Genomic DNA, 18,672 nt, shown 5'->3' on the forward strand with positions numbered 1-18,672 from the left:
ATTCCACATAAAAAGACTAGTAAGGGGATATAATTTTTAAAAACTTTATAGTCATAAATGCAACAATTGAAGTCAAATGTAAAAATTCCTGAAAAAAACACAAACTAGCAAAATTCCCTCAAGAAGAAATACAGAACTCAAAAGCCCTATTGAAGAGATCATATTTGATTTGAATGTCTTCCCCAAAGAAAACTCTAGGTTCAAATTACTTCACTGGAGAATTTTATCAAACATTTAAGCAAGCAATACTAATTCTACATAAACTTTTCAGAAAATTGAAGAGGAGAGACCACTTCCAAACTCACTCTATGAAACGAGGATTACCTTGGAAATTACAAGGATTACAAACCTGAGAAGGACATTAGAAGAAAAGAAAACTACTAACCAGTATTCCTCATGGATGTAGATGCAAATATTCAAAACAAAATTTAATCAAATTGCATCTAATAATAAATAAAAAGATGACACAAATTACCTACTGGGTCTACAGCAGAAATGCAAGGTTTGGTGCAACCAGCATTGGAGTATGTAAATACAAATGCTTGTCAACTTATGATGGGGTTGTGTGCTGATAAAGTTCAACATACGTTGAAAATAAGGCAAGTTGAAAATGCATCTAACTAACCAAGCATCATAGCTTAGCCTAGCCTATCTTAAATGTGCTCAGAACACTTACATTAGGCTGTATTATGCAAAAACATCTAACACAAAGCCTATTTTATAATAAAGTATTGAATATCTCATGTAACTTACTAAATACTGTACATAACGTAAAAAACAGATTGGTTTTTTACTTAGGCACTCACAGTATGGTTTCTACTGAATCACTTTTACCCAATCATAAAGTCAAAAAATTGTAAGTTAAGCCATCTGAGATCAAGGACTGTTTATATATCAAGCAAATATATAAAGAGAGAAAGAGACAAGGTTACCACAATAGTAGGGGACTTAGCCCACTTTCAATAATATATAGAACAGAAAATCAATAAGGAAACAGCTGATGTGAATAACACTATAGACCAAAAGGACCTTATAAACATTTACAGAACATTTCATCCAGGATCAACAGAATACACATTCTTCTCAAGTGCACATTGACCACTCTCTAAGAAGGTCATGTGTTGGGCTACAAGTCTGAAAAATTTTAAGATTGAAATCATATGAAGTTTCTTTTCCAGCCCCAATGGTATGATTGGAAATCAAAAACAGGAGTAACATGGAAATATTTACAAATATGTGGAAATTAAACCACACACTCACGATCAAAGGGTCAAAGAAAAAATCAAAAGGGAAATCAAAAAGTACGTTGAGACAAACAAAAATGAAACCCAACTATCAAAACTTACGGTATGCAGCAAAAACAGTTTTGAGAGGTAAGCTTATTATGATAAATGCCTACATTAAGAAAAAAGAAAGATCACAATAAACAACCTATGGTTATACCCAAGAAACTAGAAAAGAAAACAAATTAGGTCTAAAGTCAGCAGAAGCAAGGAAATAACAAAGATCACAGAAGAAATAAATGAAAGAGACCAGAAAAACAATAGAATAAAAGATCAATAAAACCAAGAGCTGTTTTCTGAAACAATAATGAAATAATTTTTTTTCTGCTTATAGCAGCTTTATGCACAATTGTCAAAAGCTGGAAGCAACCAAGACGTCTTTCAATGTGTGAATAGACACAGAAACTATGGTACATTTACAATATGGAATATTACTCAGCAACAAAAAGAAATGAGTTATTAAAGTACAAAAATACATGGAAGAGCTTTAAAAACACATTGTCAAGTGAAAGAAATCAGTCTTAAAAGCCTACATATATATGACTCCAATTTACATGTAGTAAAATTCACATATCTTAAATGTAGAGTATACATCTATTACTTTTTTTATTATTATTATTATTATACTTTAAGTTCTAGGGTACATGTGCATAACGTGCAGGTTTGTTACATATGTATACTTGTGCCATGTTGCTGTGCTGCACCCATCAACTCATCAGCACCCATCAACTTGTCATTTACATCAGGCATAACTCCCAATGCAATCCCTCCCCGCTCCCCCCTCCCCATGATAGGCCCCGGTGTGTGATGTTCCCCTTCCCGAGTCCAGGTGATCTCATTGTTCAGTTCCCACCTATGAGTGAGAACATGTGGTGTTTGGTTTTCTGTTCTTGTGATAGTTTGCTAAGAATGATGGTTTCCAGCTGCATCCATGTCCCTACAAAGGACACAAACTCATCCTTTTTTATGGCTGCATAGTATTCCATGGTGTATATGTGCCACATTTTCTTAATCCAGTCTGTCACTGATGGACATTTGGGTTGATTCCAAGTCTTTGCTATTGTGAATAGTGCCACAATAAACATACGTGTGCATGTGTCTTTATAGCAGCATGATTTATAATCCTTTGGGTATATACCCAGTAATGGGATGGCTGGGTCATATGGTACATCTAGTTCTAGATCCTTGAGGAATCGCCATACTGTTTTCCATAATGGTTGAACTAGTTTACAATCCCACCAACAGTAAAAGTGTTCCTATTTCTCCACATCCTCTCCAGCACCTGTTGTTTCCTGACTTTTTAATGGTTGCCATTCTAACTGGTGTGAGATGGTATCTCATTGTGGTTTTGATTTGCATTTCTCTGATGGCCAGTGATGATGAGCATTTTTTCATATGTCTGTTGGCTGTATGAATGTCTTCTTTTGAGAAATGTCTGTTCATATCCTTTGCCCACTTTTTGATGGGGTTGTTTGTTTTTTTTCTTGTAAATTTGTTTGAGTTCTTTGTAGGTTCTGGATATTAGCCCTTTGTCAGATGAGTAGATTGCAAAAATTTTCTCCCATTCTGTAGGTTGCCTGTTCACTCTGATGGTAGTTTCTTTTGCTGTGCAGAAGCTCTTTAGTTTAATGAGATCCCATTTGTCAATTTTGGCTTTTGCTGCCGTTGCTTTTGGTGTTTTAGACATGAAGTCTTTGCCCATGCCTATGTCCTGAATGGTACTACCTAGGTTTTCCTCTAGGGTTTTTATGGTATTAGGTCTAACATTTAAGTCTCTAATTCAGCAAAGTCTCAGGATACAAAATCAATGTGCAAAAATCACAAGCATTCGTATACACCAGTAACAGACAAACAGAGAGCCAAATCATGAATGAACTTCCATTCACAATTGCTTCAAAGAGAATAAAATACCTAGGAATCCAACTTACAAGGGATGTAAAGGACCTCTTCAAGGAGAACTACAAACCACTGCTCAGTGAAATAAAAGAGGACACAGACAAATGGAAGAACATACCATGCTCATGGATAGGAAGAATCAATATTGTGAAAATGGCTATACTGCCCAAGGTTATTTACAGATTCAATGCCATCCCCATCAAGCTACCAATGAGTTTCTTCACAGAATTGGAAAAAACTGCTTTAAAGTTCATATGGAACCAAAAAAGAGCCCGCATCTCCAAGACAATCCTAAGTCAAAAGAACAAAGCTGGAGGCATCACGCTACCTGACTTCAAACTATACTACAAGGCTACAGTAACCAAAACAGCATGGTACTGGTACCAAAACAGAGATATAGACCAATGGAACAGAACAGAGTCCTCAGAAATAATACCACACATCTACAGCCATCTGATCTTTGACAAACCTGAGAGAAACAAGAAATGGGGAAAGGATTCCCTATTTAATAAATGGTGCTGGGAAAATTGGCTAGCCATAAGTAGAAAGCTGAAACTGGATCCTTTCCTTACTCCTTATACGAAAATTAATTCAAGATGGATTAGAGACTTAAATGTTAGACCTAATACATCTATTACTTAACACAGTAATCAAGATTTAGAACATCTCCATTCCCTGTTACCCCAAACTTTCTTTAACTCCTTTTCAGGCAATAGTCTCCCTCAGAGCACCTGTTGTTATATCACCAGAGATTAATTTTGCCTGTTCTTGAACCTCATATGAACAGAATCATTACTATTAATTTTTGTGTATGTTGACTCTGTAAGTGTATACTTTGTTAACTTTAATAAGTGTACACTTTCTTATTAGTTCTAATTGTTTAGGAAGTTCAGGAAAACAATGATGTTCCCAAAATTAATACTTTTGTCTTCTTTCATACATTTTAACTCTTGTTTTTTGTTTATATACCATTGCATTGATTTGAATGAAAACTGACAAGCCTTTAGAAGAGTAACTAAAGAAGAGAGAAGATTCAAAATTATGAATGAAAGAAGAGACATTACTACTGATACCACAGAAATATGAAGGATATAAGAAAGTACTATGAACAATTACAGAAGGAATTAAAATAAAAACTTATGAGACCATTTTCCAGACCTCTATACAAATAAATTTCAAAATTTAGATGAAATGAATAATTACTTAGATACACATAGTAGAATTAGCTAAAACAGACCAATATTCATAGAAGAAATAGTATGTTTTTAAGGAACTACCCCACAAAAAATCACCAAGCTCACATGTTTTCACGTAGGAATTCTACAAATCCTTTAAAGACCTTTAAATATTTATAAGATCCCAGTGCTCTGTAAATTATTCCAAGGCACTGAAAAGGAAGGAAACTTTCTAATTCCTTTTATCTAAGCCAGACAAACACAGGTTGAGTATCCCTTATCGAAAATGCTTAGGACCAGAAGTGTTTCAGGTTTGTTTTTTTTCAGGTTTTGTAATGTTTGAATATACACAATAAGATATCTTGGGGATGGAACCCAAGTCTAAACATAAAATTCATTTATGTTTTATATACACCTAATACACATAGCCTGAAGGTAATTTTATATAACACTTTAAATAACTTTATGTATGAAACAAAGTTTTCACTGCACTTTGACTGTGATCTGTCTCATGAAGTAAGTGTGGAGTTTTCTTCTTGTGACATCATGTTAGTACTCAAAAAAGTCAAGACTTTGGAGCATTTCAGATTCTGGACTTTTGAATTAGAGATGCTTAAACTGTGTAGTACAAAAAGAGAGAACAGTGGTCCAGTGTCCATATCCAATGAATACTGATGCAAAAATTTGAAACTATACATTAGCAAACCAAAACTAACACCACATTAACCACATTAAGAAAAGAATACTCCATGATCAAGTGGGATTTATTACAGAAATGCAAGGCTGATTCAATAAAAAGAAATCCATTAATACCATATGCCATATTTGCAAGTAAAAGATCATATGATTACCTCCATAGATTGAGGAAGCTTTGACAAAATTCAACATTGATTCATTAGAAAAACACTCAAGAATACAGAGAATATATTCTTGAATATAGAATATATTGTAACCATGATAAAACTTATATACCTAATCTAAAAGTCATTATTTTATGATGGGAAAATACTAGAGACATTTTCACTAAGATGAGAACAAAGTAAGAAGACCACTACCTTTATTATATTAAACATTGTACTAGAGGTATTAGCTAATGCAATTAGACAAGAAAAGTCAATTAGAGGCATTTGAATAAATAAAGAAGTAAGACTATTTCTATATGCAAATAATATGATAGTATATACCTGGGTAATCTTGGAAAAAATAAATAATAAAACTAAATCAAACAATAAAAGAGTTCAGTGAGGTAGCAAGATTTAAAGTTAGCAGAGAAAATCAATAGCCCTTATATATACAAATAATAAACAGAAGACATAACAGTAGAGAAAGCCTCATTTACAGTATCAATAAAGAATACTAAATGCTTATAAGTAAGTTTAACAATAAATGTGCAAAACTTCATAGAAAAAAAATGTTAAAACACTCCCCCAAAGACTCCAAAGGAGACTTTTGGGAAAAAGTAGAACAAATGGAAATATATCACTTATTCTTGGATAGGGCAACTCAGCATTACAGAAATGCCATTTCTCCCTAGGTCAATTTATAAATTAAATGTAATCCCAGTAAGATATCAGCAAGCAATTTTATGGAATTAGATAAGTTGATACTAAATTTCATATGCAAAAACAAACATGCAAGAATAGTCCTGGAAACAATGAAATGGAAAATGTATGGGAGACCACTATTCCTATCAGATATTATAATCTACTGCAAATCTGTCAACTTCCATGGGTTTTTATATAAATTTCATTGAATTTATTGGTTAATTTTGGAAGAAATTAAATCTTTACAATATTAAGCATTTCCATTTGTGAACATGGTATATGCCACTGCATTCCTAAAGTATAATATAGCTATTATACTAATATATAATATAATATAGCTATTATATTATAATAATTATGCTAAAGTATTTTTAAAAATGCTTTTTTGTTGGCCAGGCATGGTGGCTAATGCCTGTAATCCCAGCACTTTGGGAGGCCAAGGTAGGTGGATCACTTGAGGTCAGGAGTTTGAGACCAGCCTGGCCAACATGGCGAAACCTGTCTCTACTACAAATGCAAAAATTAGCCGGGCATGGTGGTGTGCATCTGTAATCCCAGCTACTCAGGAGGCTGAGGTAGGAGAATAGCTTGAACCGAAGAGGCGGTTGTAGTGAGCTGAGATCACTCCACTGCACACCAGCCTAGGCAACAGAGCAAGATTCCATCTTCTTATTATTGTCTCATATAGTTAAAAATTATTTAGATTTACCCATATGTTTGTCATTTTCTTTGCTCAGCATTGCTCCTTCCCTTATCCGCCTTGCTTCTGAGTTCTTTTTCTGAAGAACATTATTTTTTTTCCAGTGAAAGTACATAAAACTCTCAGTTTTGTCTGGAAATACAATGTTTAATATCCTCCCACTTGAATAATTTAGTATAGAATCTCAGGTTGACAGTTTTAATTCTTTTCCTCATTGGAAAACAAATTTCCTCAATGGAGCCACTACTCCATTGCCCTCTCACTTCTGTTGTTGCTACTGAGAAATCTGCTGTAAATCTTATTATTCCTTTTTCACTAATGTCTTTTTAAATTCTCTGGTCACTTAAAAAGTTTTCTTTTTGTCTTTGCTATTCTGAAGTTTCACTATAAGGTATCTTGGAGTAGGTTATTACACTCAGGTTTTGTTATGTAACCTGAATCTGAAGACTCACAGCTTTCATCTGTTCTGAAAAATTGTCATTCTCTTTCTATTAGCTCTCTCTATTTGTTCTAATATATCTCTAGATAACTTTTATTGGCTGTTTGAGGAGCTTAATTCTGCTATTATGTTCAGTAATTGCCATTTATTATGGATTGTTTCTTTTAGTGTTATAAAATATTGACTAAAGAGCTAATCCTCAATGGGTTTTATCTGTAAAATGTCCTTCCAAAGAATTTTGTATTAGTTCTTTCAAGGGGTTTTAATGTTCCATGACAACTTCTTATGTTATTTTTTGGCCTACAGAATTACCCAAACCATGCAGGTCCTATAAATAATATGTTCCCCAAACTCATATATAGCTGATCATTATTACTCTCAGTTTAAAAAAAACCATCTTTTTTAAACACTGAAAGACTGACAAGCTTCCTTGTCATTTCCCTGTGTAGTCAAGGATTTAAAGGTGCTGGTTTTATAAGGAGGGAGTGAAAAGCAAGTGGTAGCTCAGTTCTTGGCCTATGTGAGCTCAAGGTCTCATTCTCTGTTCACTCATGGGTGTTAAATCAAGCTTCCAGATTTCCAAGACTAATAATCTCTGTCTCTTATCAGGTCCAACATCTCAGGTGAGCCACAGACTTGGTACACGTGTTTATCACTCTGATTATAAGTTTCTAGGTCATTTCTGACCCCTGTATATATATTTTTTTCATTTTTCTAGAAGGTCAGCCATATATTCCAAAGGAAATATATTCTATGTTATATGTACCATTTCTAGGTCATTATAGCAGGTTGTCTTTTAGGTGAGCTAGTCTATCCCACTATCAGAAGCCCTGTCAGCCTGTGCTTGATTTTTTAACTACGTCTACTTCCAAACCCACATTCTCTGCTCTAGTCAGACTTTTCTTCTATCTAGCCCATTAATACATCATACTCTTTAATACTTTTATGCTTTTGCTCATGCTATTTTCTGAGTTATCATACCCACCCTCTCCATTGCCTGCCCAATTCTAGCCTTTAAGAGTCAGCTTAGGGCCGGGCGCGGTGGCTCAAGCCTGTAATCCCAGCACTTTGGGAGGCCGAGATGGGCGGATCACGAGGTCAGGAGATCGAGACCATCCTGGCTAACACGGTGAAACCCCGTCTCTACTAAGAATTACAAAAAAATAGCCGGGCGAGGTGGCAGCGCCTGTAGTCCCAGCTACTCGGGAGGCTGAGGCCGGAGAATGGCGTGAACCCGGGAGGCGGAGCTTGCAGTGAGCTGAGATCCGGCCACTGCACTCCAGCCTGGGCGACAGCGCGAGACTCCGTCTCAAAAAAAAAAAAAAAAAAAAAAAAAAGAGTCAGCTTAACCTGCATTTCCTCCATGGTTCCTATATCTCTGGTCACTGTCAACTTCCTTCTCCCCCAACTTCTCCTAGAGTTACAGTCTGCACTTAATCCTGAGTTACATGTAGTCTTCTGTTATTTGCTTTTGTTTCTTGGCTCTTATTTCACACACACAATTTCAGGAAACTGAATCTGAAGAAACCTTGTGCTGCTTAAAGCATCAAAGAGTCTGGTATTTAATGTCTGTTATCATTCCTTTAACATGCTGACTGTAATCAACAGCAATTTAGAAAATTTATAATTTGTGCAGACCTCTACTTTGACAATATATAAAGATTTTTTTCTGTTTTATTCATGAAAGAAAAGTTATGTTGCCCCCAAGCACCAGAACATTCCTTGTGTAATCCACTCTGAGACCTGCAGTGGGACTCATTCCCAGGGTATTAATCAGCTTTGGAACAGGCAGTACTCATGCCAGATACAGACTGGCAGGAAGCTGATGAGGCAGCACAATGAATGATCTACCATAAAGGCCATAGGCAAGAGGTAGCCATTAGTCCAGAGCTCGGTAATGCACTCTTCAAGTACATTACCCACCAATCCATCAGGCAACCTGCTACAGGACCGAGAGATTCCATCACTTTTAAATCTGTAATGCGATGGCTGCCAGCCTGCTCTACATGCCCTAGGTTACAAGGGCACAGTAGTGTGGGAGGAAGGCAATTCATTTGGTGTCATAGCCAGTATTTTTTCTATTCTTTCTTCTGTGTGTACTTAAGAAATGGGCCTTCCATTATCCATAGATTAATAGTGGAGCAAATGCTCTGGTGTCTCTATTAGCATTAACTACTGACAGATATTTTTCTAGTGTCTAATTGGCAGAATTTTCATTAGCTAAAACAAAAAAATACTTGTATAGGAAAATAGATCTTATTTTTTAATTCTAAAATATGGGTACATAAATTTCTGCTAAAAGAGACTATCAAAATGAACTCAACTTAGTAAATAAAAATAAAGCCACAGAAACATAAATATGCCAAAACTTAGTTATAATCAAGAGTGGCACTTTTATTTTTATTTTTATTTTTGAGACGACCTCTTGTTGCCCAGGCTGGAATGCAATGGTGCAATCTTGGCTCACTGCAACCTCCACCTCCGGAGTTCAAGCAATTCTCCTGCCTCAGCCTCCTGAGTAGCTGGGATTACAGGCATGCACCACCACGCCCAGCTAATTTTATACTTTTAGTAGAGATGGAGTTTATCCATGTTGGTCAGGCCAGTCTCGAACTCCCAACCTCAGGTGTTCGAGGTCTTTCCAGATTGCTGTGATTACAGGCATGAGCCACCGCGCCTGGCCTTTTTTTTCTATTCAGGTAGCATTTACCAAATTTGGAGGATTTCTGTGCATATGCCATAATTATAACTGCAAGTGAAGGTTTAGGCAAAGAAAGTGATTATGTTAACTACAATAAATTTTTTCCATTTATAATAAACAAAGATATGCAATTAAACAAACTATAGCCATATATAAAAAGAGAGGATGTATGTTTAACTTGATTATGGTAGGCTTATTATTTATCCTGATATTACACTGTTCCCACTTTTTTCGTGTTACAATATCTTTTATGACTATATTTGATTATAATTTTTGAACGTTCTCGCTTGGTAACATGTGTCGGCAAATCTGTTGGTGTACTCACTTTTCCAAGTAGCTTATAAGATCCAAAGATGTGAGACGCACTGATCCAGAACATTCAGTGAGTATAGTGAGGGGAAGGAAAGGTATTGCCTCCACAGCAGTTATGTTTTGATGGCCTCTTGAGAACCGAAGCCTGTGTGAGTTCCCTGTGGCGATAAGCAGATGGGGAAGGAGAGAATTAGGAATGAGGAATTCTTGCTCACGAAAGGTATGAGGATCACCTGCTCTCTGTCCCTCCTGGCAGAGGTGACTATACTGTCACACGATGTCCTATATCAGTGCTTTCTCAGCCTATGCATGAAAATCAGCAGCAAATATTTAAATACACATAGGTCATAATAATGGTTAATATTAACTTAACAGGTCTAAGTGGTTTTTAGGTTTTTTACTTATGGTAACTCATTCAATCTTTACAATAGCCCTTCAAGGTTGTTATGCCTTTTTAGAGATGAGAAAGCTCAGAGGATTTAAGCAACTTATAAAATCACGAGTATGAATTTGAGTCCAGGTAGTCTGGCCCCAGAGCATGTACTCTTTCTTAACCACTACTTTATACTGCCTCCCATATCTAGATTGCTGTGTTCAGTAGGCCTGACATAAGGCTCAGGAATCTGTGGTTTTTAAAAGCTCTATACGTAGCTCTAGTGCATAGCCACGGTTAAGGACCACACGTGTAGTGTTAGTTGCCTAGCCTTTTCTTCCTAGAGCATGGCTCCCTGGAATTGGGCTTATACTCTCATTTTATGCCACAGGAAATCCCTTAGTGTAATCCCACTGTCACGGACAACATTCTTTCAAATCATAACCTAAATTGGTATATCCTACACAGCTCAGCTCTGAGCATCATAGCTAAGCAAAAACAGAGAATACTACAATAATGGGGGAATATTAATCACAAAAAATAAGGATTAGTTTAAGAAAACAAGGATATCAATTTTTAGAAGAAATTACTTAGGAGCAGATATGATGGCCCTATTCAAATATCTAGAACAGACTATGCTAAGGTCCTTCAGTATGTAATTAGGCTCTGTGTAAATTAAGAAAGAGTCTGTAATGTCTAATGGAAGAAATAATTGTTTATAGTGAAATGTGCTCAAAGACAGAACTGGTTACTTCAGAAAATTCTGATTCCCTGTCATTAAAGGTCAGAGTGATATTTGGTGTCACTGTTGTAGAGGTTTCAAGCAATAAATGTTGGTTAGAACCCCATTTAGGGTTCACTAAAACCTCCAATGTCTTTTTTTGACTGGTTAATGTCCATGCAGTAGATGTCAGAGTTTAATATTTTTTAATATTGCCTGCAGACTATGGGCATTCATTCAATTAAGCAAGCATATTTTGAGTATATGTCCAGACACTAAATTAAAGAAACAAAGAAAGGTAAATGACACATGGCCCCATCCTTACATCTAGTGGGGTATACATATACACAATAAATTCAGGTCACACCATATGACATTGCTGACATTCAACCATTTTTTTTTACCTAGAAAAAAATGGTGATTTCATATGGTTCAGCATAACATAATTAATGATTGTTATCATAAAATATTTAAAAATGCTATAGGAACACAGATAAATGAGTTTAATCTATCAGAACAAGTCTATGTGCAGGATGGAATTCCTGGAAAATTTTTGAAAAGTGGACATAATATTCGAGCTGTATTAAAAGTATAAGCAAGAAAATTTCAAGTAAACATATAGGGAAGAGTTTTCCAGGGAGATGAAAGAGAATGAGGAAAAGGATGGAGAAATGGGAAGCATTTATGATTTAGGATTAAAAGGACAGAATTTCTCCCATAGTACTAATAATCTGTAACAGAGCTGACATTCTTTTGTTTTTCCTATCCTTGTGTATCCTTTATACCCTTTACGGAGAGGCTTTTAGATATGTATCAATGCTGCAAAATAGTAGGAAGGCTCTAGTAGATACAAATATAGCAGTACTCTCTCCATGACCATACATTTTATGTTGATGAGGTAGAAGAATGCATATAATTGTGTAAAGGGCATATGAGGTAGTTGTTAATGGCATGAGTATCAGAGAAAAGCTCGGTGTGGGTTCCAGTGTTATCACTTACTAATAGTGGGTCATGGGTAAGTTATTTAGCCTTTCTGGCCTCAGTTTCCTCATCTATAAAATGCATATAGCCATAGTATCTTTATCTCCCATGCTAGAGCTTGTCTATTTATTTTATTAGAAAAACAAAAGTGATTATACTTTATGCTCTCATTCCTTTCTGGAGAAAATAAAACATTTAAAAATAAAAATATATTTTTTCCCTTCAAGAAAATTGTTCATCTCTTTTCAACAAAGTGGGACAAGTGAGAGTTTTCAAATAGAAAACCTTCTCCTTGAAGCTTCTGGGCTACTTAACATTAGAAAACTTGGCTCTTTCAATACCAAATGCAGCTAAGCCAGTATTTATGAGGAGTCCAGGAATTTTGTTCTAGGAGGAAAAAAAATCTTCTTGCAAACAAACAACTAAACATTCTGGATAAAAGATTTACAACATCCTTTTAAATATATAGCTGAGTTCACAATAAAGAAAGGAAAATCCTTAGAGGCAAAGAACTAAGCAGAAGCATGAATTCAGAGAGGTAAACAAGCTAAAGCCAGAGGCTGCCCTGAGGGCAACTGCCAATTCCCCAGAAACCTAAAGCATCTTATTTGTGAAGCTGGAATGCAAACCCCAACTTAAAATCAGGATTCTGGAAGAGATACACCTTCCCCGAAAGAGTAACCTACAAATTCTGCCCTGCAAATGGAGAAACAGTAAAAATTCTGTTCAGTCTTGGGTATGGTTGGAACAGGCAAAAAGTCTCTCTTCCTAATACTCTTAATAGGGGCACATGTAACTGATAATCCAAACAAGGATTCTCCTGACAGTAGAAGAGGACATTATTAATAATTACACAAGGACAAAGGGCATTAACTAGGACTGTCTTGAGCAAAGCAGGATGTATGAACACTCTAATTTATAACCACAGGTTAGTTGCCAGGTTGGCATGGGGATTGAAATCAGGCCATCTATGTAGGTTAAAAAATATCCAAGCTTAGAAATTAAAGTGATCCTCAGTTCGTAGTTCTTTCTAGGCACTCAGCAGTGAAAAAAAATGCAAATCCATTCTAGGAAAATGCATCCTCAACCCTGAACTCATAGAATTTGCTCAGATTTTCGAGTTTACATGATCTTATGATAGAAAAGACAAAGAAAAGTCATAAAAAGCCCACGAGTAAACAAGATTCTATGAGCAAAAGCAAACAAAAATAACAGGGAAAAAATCTAATGAAGAAACACGGTATTTCAAATATTTGGATCACATAATTTAGAATATAAAATAAGTATGTTTAACATGTATAAAGATGGAAGGAGGGAATAGAAATATGAGCCAGAAAAAAGGGACTACAAAATATAACCAGGCAGATTTTTAAATAAAGATTCAACTAAATTGCTTATGAAAAATAATTAAAATTTAAAATTCAATAGATAACTAAAACATCAGATTTGACATAGACAAAGAGAGAATTAGTGAACTAGAAGATAAAACTAAAGAAATTAGCCAGAATAAAGCATACAGAAACACAGAGATGAAAAATACGTGAAAGAAATGATAATACATGGAGGGGACAATGAAAAAATCTAATATATTCTTAGCTTTAGAAGAAGTGATAATACAGAAAATAAGAGACAATATTCAAGGAGATAATTACTGTGAATTTTCAAGAAATTTTGGAATGCATGAGTCATTAGAATCAGGAAGCATAATGATCTCAAGCAGGATAAATATAAAGAAATCCACAATTACACCATACCTCATCAGAGTGAATCTTCAAAACACCAAACATGATGAGAAAATCTTGAGAGCAATCAGAGAGAATGACAATTCACCATGAGAGGAACAGCATTGATATCTGATTTCTCAATGGCAACAATGACAACTGGAAACTAGAATATAATATATTTAAATTACTGAGAGGAAATAATTTACAATCTATAATTGTATTCCCAGAAAATTATCTTTAGAGTCTGAGGTTAAAATAAACATATTTCAGATAAAAACAAAGTTTACGAGCAACAGACCCTCACTGAAGAATTCTTAAGGGCTGTACCTCAGGAAGAAGGTAAATGATCCCAGAAAGAAGGTATGTGCTGCAATAAGAAATGGCAGCCAAAACCACAAACAATCAGAAAAGGAATATATTAGATATGGATATATCTAAATAAACATTGCTGTGTAAAATGATAAGACATAGGGCTTTGCTTTAGTAAAGTAGATTTTGTTATCAGGCGAACCATTCTGCAGATAACAATGATAAATTCTGGACAAATATTTTAAAAAGAGCTATTCGAAGGGACTGATTTATAGACAAAGCTAAAATTATCAAGTGTCTAAGAAACAATCACAGGAGAATCTCTTTACAGGTGTGTGTGCTGGGGCATGGGGAGGGCATGTAAATATTTCTTAGGACACAAAAAGCAATAGTTATAAAAGAAGACTTCAGGCCTGGGCATGGTGGCTTACACCTATAATCCCAGCACTTTGGGGGGCCAAGGTGGGCAGATCACTTGAGGTCAGGAGTTTGAGACCAGTCTAGCCAACATGATAAAATCTTGTCTCTACTAACAAAAATGGAATAAAATAAATTAAGAATTAGCCAGGTGTGGTAGTACACGCCTGTAGTCCCAGCTACTCAGGAGGCTGAGGCAGGAGAATCACTTGAACCTGGACAGCGGAGGTTGCAGTGAGCCGAGATCACGGCACTTCACTCCAGCCTGGGTGATGGAGAAAGACTCTGTGTCAAAAAACGAAAAAACAAAAAAACAAAAATCTCATTATGGGGGGAGGGGGGAGGGATTGCATTGGGAGTTATACCTGATGTAAATGACGAGTTGATGGGTGCTGATGAGTTGATGGGTGCAGCAAACCAACATGGCACAAGTATACATATGTAACAAACCTGCACGTTATGCACATGTACCCTAGAACTTAAAGTAGAATAATAATAAAAAAGTAAAATAAAATAAAAAATAAAAATAAAAAAAATAAAAAAAATAAAAAAATTAAAAAAAAATAAAAGCAACATTAATCTCCTTAAAAAAACACAAAAACCTCATTATGATTGTGCCACTATTGCACCAGCCTGGATGATAGAGTGAGATCCTGTCTCAAAAATAAGAAAAAGACATCATTAAAATATACAACAAAACCCACCATTGATAAGATGGAAAGGCAAGCTACAGAATCAGAGAAAAAATACTTGAAAAATATGTATCTGACAAAGGACTTGTAAAAAACACAAGTCAATGACTAAAAATAATCACTCAATTTTTAAAAAGGGCTAAAGATTTGAACTGACACATCACAAAGAAAGATATAAATGACCATTAAACACATGAAAAAGTACTTAAAGTCATTAGTGATCAAGGAAATGCAAAATTAAATTGTAAGATACCAGTACATACTCACTAGATTGGTAAAATTAAAAATACTAAATGTTGGTGTGGATTTGGAGCAATTCAAACTCTTATCCATTGCTGGTCGGTGTGTAAGATGGCACAATTATTTTGGAAAACTTTTTGATAGTTTTTTATATAGTTGGCTATTCACCTGCCCTTTGTCCAGCAATTACCAGAGAAATAAAAACCTACATACAAAAGATTTGTACAAGAATATTCACAATAGCTTTGTTCAAAATAGTCCAAAATGGAAACTCAAATATTCACAAATGGGAGAATGAATAAATTAATCATGGTATATTCATACAATGAAATATTACTCAGCAATGAAGAATAAACTACTGACGCTCAAAACAACATAAATGGATCTCACAGACATTATGCTGAGCAAAAGTAGTTGGACACAACAGAGCACATACACTATATAATTCAATTTACATAAAGTTATACAACAGGTAAAACTAATCTATGGTGAAAAATAGATCAGAAAATTGTATCAGGAGGACTAAGTAAAAAAGGGTTCTCAAAAAAACCTTTCTTGAATGATGTTCAATACTTTAATAGGGACATGCATTACATGGATAGATATATTTGAAAAAAATAAACTTATCAAAATGGACATTTCACTGTATGTGAATTTTATCTCAAAAAAGAACTATGAAATATTAAATTCTAATTAGTAGTCTTGGGTTTTTGTAATAATCTGAGTGAATAATGTCAAACTAACTTCTGTGTCTAGGCTTGAGCAAATGAATAAACACATTTGAGAATAATGGAAACCAGGTTTCTTCGGTGTTAGAGACAGGAGCTACAAATATGGAAAGGGGGAAGACTAGAATTTAACCCATGATGTTGAAGTGGAATTAAAGTTATCAAGATAAACACTTTTAAAATAATGATTAAAAATATAGATATAGGTATATATAAAATATGTATGTTTTAGAACTATAAAAACAAATTTCCTAGTTCTATCAGTTGAGGGAGCATAGATGCAATGATACACCAACATCAGTGAGCACATTTAGTACACAGATTTTGGTTTAAAAATGCCACTGTCTACTAAAAGCAATTAGGCTCCATGGAGAAAAGGCTAATTTTAGACCGGTACAGGGAAATATAAGGTAAGTCTAGAATATCTTGCTCCACCAAATGAGGAAATGCTCAAAGAATGATGGGGACATGTCAAAAGAGTATAAGAGACAGTTTAAAGGGGCTCCCACTTGAGAATTTTGGAACAGCTTATATATCAAAATAATAATAGTAGATTATAACCTATAGAATAAAATTGGTGTCAGTAAACTCATACTGATATAAACAAGAAAACAAACAAACATAAGGGAGAAGGGAAAGAGCTTCCTTACAGTAAAATGTGAGCTAATAGAAAAGGAATAGTGGTGTCATATAGTACTTTAAAAAGGTTGCTAAAACTAATAGGTAAAAGTTTGATGAGAAATTTACGTCACATAGTCTCAAAAGTAGCTACTCATACATTATCTATTAATTAGAAAGAGAAAAGCAGTAACTTATCGAGTGGAAAGACCCTAGCAGATACCACCTTAACCAAGTGATATAACTTATCATCACCAATATTACAGCAAACCAGTATCAACAGCCTTCTGATACAGTTGGCTGAGAAGGACATGTCATCAGTTCTGTGCTATTTCTTCCCCACATGCCTAATCAAAATCTAATTATGAGCAAACATTATGCAAGCCCAAATTTCAAGGCCAAGTAAGAAAAAGATCTGAGGAAATGTTATAGATTAAATATGCCTACAGAAATATGGCAGCTAAATTTAATTTGGAGCAATTCGAACTATTGATTAGATCCTGGACTGAGTAGGTGGGAGGATAGCTATGAGGTCATTATTGGGACAACTGACTAAATATGAATATGGGCTAAAGCATAATAGTATTATATAATGTCAAATTTCCTGATTTGGGTAATTGTACTTTGGTTATGTAAGAGAGTGGGCCATTCTTAGAAAATATATATTGAAGTATCAGGGGTAAAGGGGCATAATGTTGCTAACTTTCCACATTACTCTTAGATGGGAGTAGGGATTGGAGGGGAGTGGGGATGGGGATGGAGAGAGAGAGGAAGAGAGGGTGTGGGGAGGGAGAAAATGACAATTTTGTAGCATTTCACCTTTTAAGGTGAAAAAGCACACCCTGAGGATGGTAGAGCAAGACGGGAAACTTGAACCTTAACGATTTTGGACCTACCATCTTGCACTGAATTGTTTACCTCTGAACTTTATCTACATGAAGAGAAATAAACTGTACTTTTGGTGAAGTTACTGTTACTCATTTGTTCATGTCTTTGTTTTTGTCAAGCACAACCAAATCTAATTTGAAATAATACATGAAGTAGTCAGAACTCTTACCTACTGCTGATGGGAGTGTGGATTAATACAGCCACTTTGAAGCACAAATTGGTATTATCCAGTAAAGCTGAAGATGCAAACATTCTATGAGCCAGAAATTCTACTCCTAGTTATATACCCTAGAGACAACTGCACATGGGCCATGGGAGACAAGAATTCTAACAAGAATTTCACAGCAGCATTTGTTTTAATAACAAAAAACAACTGAAAAAATACTATCCATGTGTGAAAATTGATAAAGGATATTCATACAATGGTATACTATTCAACAGCAAAAACAAGTGAACAAAGCTACATGCTCAATGAGTGAATTTCGAACACATGAAGTTGGGTAAAAAAGGCAAATTACTAAAAAAGATGTCAGTATGATAACATGCATACTAAAATAAAAAACTATGCTGCATTTATTCTGGGGTAGAAAAGCTCTGGGGTACTAAAAATGAAAATAATTAAAAATATTGGTGCAAGTATTGAGAAAGAAGATGTCTTTAATGTCTAGACCAGGGTGCGGTGGCTCACACCTGTAATCCCAGCACTTTGGGAGGCCAAGGTGGCTGGATCACCTGAGGTCAGGAGTCCAAGACCAGCCTGACCAACATGGAGAAAGCCCATCTCTACTAAAAATACAAAAAATTAGTCGGGCGTGGTGGCACATGCCTGTAATCCCAGCTATGTGGGAGGCTGAGGCAGGAGAATCGCTTGAACCCCGGAGGCAGAGGTTATGGCAAGCTGAGATCGCTCCACTGCACTCCAGCCTGGGTT

General features: G+C 35.3%; 1 long non-coding RNA gene across 1 annotated transcript in view; it reads right to left on the reverse strand.

The window, feature by feature from the left end:
• Positions 1 to 18,672, reverse strand: part of LOC103880538 — a 230,711-nt gene that overhangs the window by 61,138 nt on the left and 150,901 nt on the right. Inside the window, exon 4 of the long non-coding RNA XR_004179647.1 lies at positions 10,064 to 10,208. This is a non-coding gene — a long non-coding RNA (uncharacterized LOC103880538). The remainder of the gene's footprint in view (positions 1 to 10,063; positions 10,209 to 18,672) is intronic.

This window comes from Papio anubis, chromosome 18 (assembly GCF_008728515.1).
Source record: "Papio anubis isolate 15944 chromosome 18, Panubis1.0, whole genome shotgun sequence".
Taxonomy (NCBI): domain Eukaryota; kingdom Metazoa; phylum Chordata; class Mammalia; order Primates; family Cercopithecidae; genus Papio; species Papio anubis.